This window comes from Argopecten irradians, chromosome 1 (assembly GCF_041381155.1).
Source record: "Argopecten irradians isolate NY chromosome 1, Ai_NY, whole genome shotgun sequence".
Lineage (NCBI taxonomy): Eukaryota > Metazoa > Mollusca > Bivalvia > Pectinida > Pectinidae > Argopecten > Argopecten irradians.
In genome coordinates this window covers 71,799,919-71,806,230 of record NC_091134.1, presented here as the reverse complement: position 1 = coordinate 71,806,230, position 6,312 = coordinate 71,799,919, and positions in this window count along the sequence as shown.

The window sequence follows — 6,312 nt, the reverse complement described above, 5'->3', positions numbered from 1 at the left end:
GTGTACAGGTGTACCTCTGAGGTTACAGTCAAGGCTAGGTGTACAGGTGTTCCTCTGAGGTTAAAGTAAAGGCTAGGTGTACAGGTGTACATCCTAGAGGTGTACAGGTGTACCTCTGAGGTTACAGTCAAGGCTAGGTGTACAGGTGTACCTCTGAGGTTAAAGTCAAGGCTAGGTGTACAGGTGTACATCCTAGGGTACAGTCAAGGCTAGGTGTACAGGTGTACCTCTGAGGTTACAGTCAAGCTAGGTGTACAGGTGTACCTCTGAGGTTACAGTCAAGGCTAGGTGTACAGGTGTACCTCTGAGGTTAAAGTAAAGGCTAGGTGTACAGGTGTACATCCTAGAGGTGTACAGGTGTACCTCTGAGGTTACAGTCAAGGCTAGGTGTACAGGTGTACCTCCTAGAGATACAGTCAAGGCTAGGTGTACAGGTGTACCTTCTAGGGATACAGTCAAGGCTAGGTGTACAGGTGTACCTCTGAGGTTACAGTCAAGGCTAGGTGTACAGGTGTACCTCCTAGGGATACAGTCAAGGCTAGGTGTACAGGTGTACCTCTGAGGGATACAGTCAAGGCTAGGTGTACAGGTGTACCTCCTAGGGATACAGTCAAGGCTAGGTGTACAGGTGTACCTCCTAGGGATACAGTCAAGGCTAGGTGTACAGGTGTACCTCCTAGGGATACAGTCAAGGCTAGGTGTACAGGTGTACCTCTGAGGTTAAAGTAAAGGCTAGGTGTACAGGTGTACATCCTAGAGGTGTACAGGTGTACCTCTGAGGTTACAGTCAAGGCTAGGTGTACAGGTGTACCTCCTAGAGATACAGTCAAGGCTAGGTGTACAGGTGTACCTTCTAGGGATACAGTCAAGGCTAGGTGTACAGGTGTACCTCTGAGGGATACAGTCAAGGCTAGGTGTACAGGTGTACCTCCTAGGGATACAGTCAAGGCTAGGTGTACAGGTGTACCTTCTAGGGATACAGTCAAGGCTAGGTGTACAGGTGTACCTTCTGAGGGATACAGTCAAGGCTAGGTGTACAGGTGTACCTCTGAGGTTACAGTCAATGCTAGGTGTACAGGTGTACCTCCTAGGGATACAGTCAAGGCTAGGTGTACAGGTGTACCTCCTAGGGATACAGTCAAGGCTAGGTGTACAGGTGTACCTCCTAGGGATACAGTCAAGGCTAGGTGTACAGGTGTACCTCTGAGGGATACAGTCAAGGTTAGGTGTACAGGTGTACCTCTGAGGGATACAGTCAAGGCTAGGTGTACAGGTGTACCTCTAGGTTACAGTCAAGGCTAGGTGTACAGGTGTACCTCTGAGGTTACAGTCAAGGCTAGGTGTACAGGTGTACCTCCTAGGGATACAGTCAAGGCTAGGTGTACAGGTGTACCTCTAGGTTACAGTCAATGCTAGGTGTACAGGTGTACCTCCTAGGGATACAGTCAAGGCTAGGTGTACAGGTGTACCTCTGAGGTTACAGTCAATGCTAGGTGTACAGGTGTACCTCTGAGGTTACAGTCAATGCTAGGTGTACAGGTGTACCTCCTAGGGATACAGTCAAGGCTAGGTGTACAGGTGTACCTCCTGAGGGATACAGTCAAGGCTAGGAGTACAGGTGTACCTCTGAGGTTACAGTCAATGCTAGGTGTACAGTTGTACCTCTGAGGTTACAGTCAATGCTAGGTGTACAGGTGTACCTCCTAGGGATACAGTCAAGGCTAGGTGTACAGGTGTACCTCTGAGGTTACAGTCAATGCTAGGTGTACAGGTGTACCTCTGAGGTTACAGTCAATGCTAGGTGTACAGGTGTACCTCCTAGGGATACAGTCAAGGCTAGGTGTACAGGTGTACCTCTGAGGTTACAGTCAATGCTAGGTGTACAGGTGTACCTCTGAGGTTACAGTCAAGGCTAGGTGTACAGGTGTACCTCTGAGGTTACAGTCAAGCTAGGTGTACAGGTGTACCTAGAGGTTACAGTCAAGCTAGGTGTACAGGTGTACCTCTGAGGTTACAGTCAAGGCTAGGTGTACAGGTGTACCTCTAGGTACAGTCAAGGCTAGGTGTACAGGTGTACCTCTAGGGATACAGTCAAGGCTAGGTGTACAGGTGTACCTCTAGGTTACAGTCAAGGCTAGGTGTACAGGTGTACCTCTGAGGGATACAGTCAAGGCTAGGTGTACAGGTGTACCTCTGAGGGATACAGTCAAGGCTAGGTGTACAGGTGTACATCCTAAGTAGGTGTGTACAGGTGTACCTCTGAGGTTACAGTCAAGGCTAGGTGTACAGGTGTTCCTCTGAGGTTAAAGTAAAGGCTAGGTGTACAGGTGTACATCCTAAGGTTAGGTGTACAGGTGTACCTCTGAGGTTACAGTCAAGGCTAGGTGTACAGGTGTTCCTCTGAGGTTAAAGTAAAGGCTAGGTGTACAGGTGTACATCCTAGAGGTGTACAGGTGTACCTCTGAGGTTACAGTCAAGGCTAGGTGTACAGGTGTACCTCTGAGGTTAAAGTAAAGGCTAGGTGTACAGGTGTACATCCTAGAGGTGTATAGGTGTACCTCTGAGGTTACAGTCAAGGCTAGGTGTACAGGTGTACCTCCTAGAGATACAGTCAAGGCTAGGTGTACAGGTGTACCTTCTAGGGATACAGTCAAGGCTAGGTGTACAGGTGTACCTCTGAGGGATACAGTCAAGGCTAGGTGTACAGGTGTACCTTCTAGGGATACAGTCAAGGCTAGGTGTACAGGTGTACCTCGAGGGATACAGTCAAGGCTAGGTGTACAGGTGTACCTCTGAGGTTACAGTAAAGGCTAGGTGTACAGGTGTACACAGGTGTACATCTAGGTGTACAGTCAAGGCTAGGTGTACAGGTGTACCTCTGAGGTTACAGTCAAGGCTAGGTGTACAGGTGTACCTCCTAGAGATACAGTCAAGGCTAGGTGTACAGGTGTACCTTCTAGGGATACAGTCAAGGCTAGGTGTACAGGTGTACCTCTGAGGGATACAGTCAAGGCTAGGTGTACAGGTGTACCTCTGAGGTTACAGTCAAGGCTAGGTGTACAGGTGTACCTCCTAGGGTACAGATCAAGGCTAGGAGTACAGGTGTACCTCCTAGGATACAGTCAAGGCTAGGTGTACATATGTACCTCTGAGTTACAGTCAAGACTAGGTGTACAGGTGTACCTCTGAGGTTACAGTCAAGGCTAGGTGTACAGGTGTTCCTCTGAGGTTAAAGTAAAGGCTAGGTTTACAGGTGTACATCCTAGAGGTGTACAGGTGTACCTCTTAGGTTACAGTCAAGGCTAGGTGTACAGGTGTTCCTCTGAGGTTAAAGTAAAGGCTAGGTTTACAGGTGTACATCCTAGAGGTGTACAGGTGTACCTCTTAGGTTACAGTCAAGGCTAGGTGTACAGGTGTACCTCTAGAGATACAGTCAAGGCTAGGTGTACAGGTGTACCTTCTAGGGATACAGTCAAGGCTAGGTGTACAGGTGTACCTTCTAGGGATACAGTCAAGGTTAGGTGTACAGGTGTACCTCTGAGGGATACAGTCAAGGCTAGGTGTACAGGTGTACCTTCTAGGGATACAGTCAAGGCTAGGTGTACAGGTGTACCTTCTGAGGGATACAGTCAAGGCTAGGTGTACAAGTGTACCTCCTAGGGAGACAGTCAAGGCTAGGTGTACAGGTGTACCTTCTAGGGATACAGTCAAGGCTAGGTGTACAGGTGTACATTTTAGGGAGACAGTCAAGGCTAGGTGTACAGGTGTACCTTTTAGGGAGACAGTCAAGGCTAGGTGTACAGGTGTACCTTCTAGGGAGACAGTCAAAGCTAGGTGTACAGGTGTACATCCGAGGGATACAGTCAAGGCTAGGTGTACAGGTGTACCTCTGAGGGATACAGTAAAGGCTAGGTGTACAGGTGTACATCCTAGGTGTACAGGTGTACATCCTAGAGGTGTACAGGTGTACCTCTGAGGTTACAGTCAAGGCTAGGTGTACAGGTGTACCTCCTAGAGATACAGTCAAGGCTAGGTGTACAGGTGTACCTTCTAGGGATACAGTCAAGGCTAGGTGTACAGGTGTACCTCTGAGGGATACAGTCAAGGCTAGGTGTACAGGTGTACCTCCTAGGGATACAGTCAAGGCTAGGTGTACAGGTGTACCTCTGAGGGATACAATCAAGGCTAGGTGTACAGGTGTACCTCCTAGGGATACAGTCAAGGCTATGTGTACAGGTGTACCTTCTAGGGAGACAGTCAAGGCTATTTGTACAGGTGTAATTCTGAGGGATACAGTCAGTGCTAGGTGTACAGGTGTACCTCCTAGGGATACAGTCAAGGCTAGGAGTACAGGTGTACCTTTTAGGGAGACAGTCAAGGCTAGGTGTACAGGTGTAATTCTGATTGTTGTCAGTAAAGGTTGTCATAGTAACAAATCTATGCTCAAAAGCATGCTCTTTAATAATCATGTACGAATTGCTTGCTTTAAAACAAGAATGTCAAAATTGTTTGTGTGCCCCTTTTTATTCATTAACATTGGTCAATTATATCTACCAATCATTACAGGTTTTATGTATGATTAGTATGCAATGATTGGTCAATTCTCCTAGGGAGACAGTCAAGGCTAGGTGTACAGGTGTAACTCCGAAGGATACAGTCAAGGCTTTGGTACAGGTGTTCCTCTGAGGGATACAATCAAGGCTAGGTGTACAGGTGTACCTCTGATTGTTGTCAGTAAAGGTTGTCATGGTAACAAATCTATGCTCAAAAGCATGCTCTTTAATAATCATGTACGAATTGCTTGCTTTAAAACAAGAATGTCAAAATTGTTTGTGTGCCCCTTTTTATTCATTAACATTGGTCAATTATATCTACCAATCATTACAGGTTTTATGTATGAATAGTATGCAATGATTGGTCAATTATATCTACCAATCATAACTGGTTTTATGTATGACTAGTATGCAATGATTGGTCAAATATCTACCAATCATTACTGGTTTTATGTATGACTGGTATCCAATGATTGATTAATTATATCTACCAATCATTACATGTTTTATGTATGAATGGTATGCAGTGATTGGTCAGTTACATCATTACTTCTATACACTGATTGGTTGTATCTCCAGGCCGCATCAGGGTTCATTCAGGCCATTGTTAACAAGGATAGTTTGGGAGACATTCGAGCAGATGGAATAGAAATGGATTAAAATATCTCCGACTTTTGTAGACCTACCAGTTGTGTATTTATCATGTTAGGTGTCAGTTTTGTGTGCGTTGTAGAGAACCTCTTATTGTAGCATTCCCTGCACATGACTTCGAGCTGCTTTGTCAATAATCTGTAAATAATCTGTTTTTTTATTAATGGATATCCCTATGGATGTGTATATTCCCTTGCTAAATGTACCAATGATGTATACTATATTTAGTACAGGTAGTGGTTTATTAAAAGTCATTTCTTTAACATCTTTTCATTAAATCAGCATCATACAATTAACATATTGGTGTTTTATTATTTATGTCGATAGTTTCTGTCCTCCTTTTATTAAACACAATTGGAGATAGCTAAAATAGCGTTTAACTGATGCCAAACCCATTTTCTGCAATAAGATTTTATTGGAATTGATATACATACTAACGTTACCTAAGTCAAGAGACTTAACTGCACGAAACAACCGCGTCCATCAAGGTAAGTAATCAAAGATTTCATGTTAAAAACTGAAAAGAATCGTGAGCAAATATCCGAAAGGACACTCTTGGTGTACAGGTGTACAACGCCAAATTGGTCACCCTTGATGTAATAAATTTGTATACAAATATAACACACCAACTAGGACTGAGAGCAATTGAATATTGGATAGATAAAAATCACGGGAAAATTCACCATCGCTTCTCAAAAACATTCATTTTAAACGCAATGGAACTGATTCTGAAAAACAATACATTCTCTTTCAAAAATGAACACTTTATACAGATCAAGGGAACAGCAATGGGAACTAAAGTTGCGCCGACCTATGCCACACTTACCCTTGGATACCTTGAGGAATTGTTGTACGACCAAGTGGAAGCGAAGTGGGGAACTGAACTAACACAGTATATAGTAGACATGTGGAAACGGTTCTTAGATGATTGTTTCATCATTTGGCAACACGAAGAGGAAAAATTGTCTGAATTTGAGAAATTATTGAACTCACTGGACACAGATATACATTTCACTATAGACATACATTCCAATCAAATTGCATTTCTAGATATTTTAGTGAAGAAGATGGGTGAAAGTATTCATACAGGTATTTGTTATAAACCTAC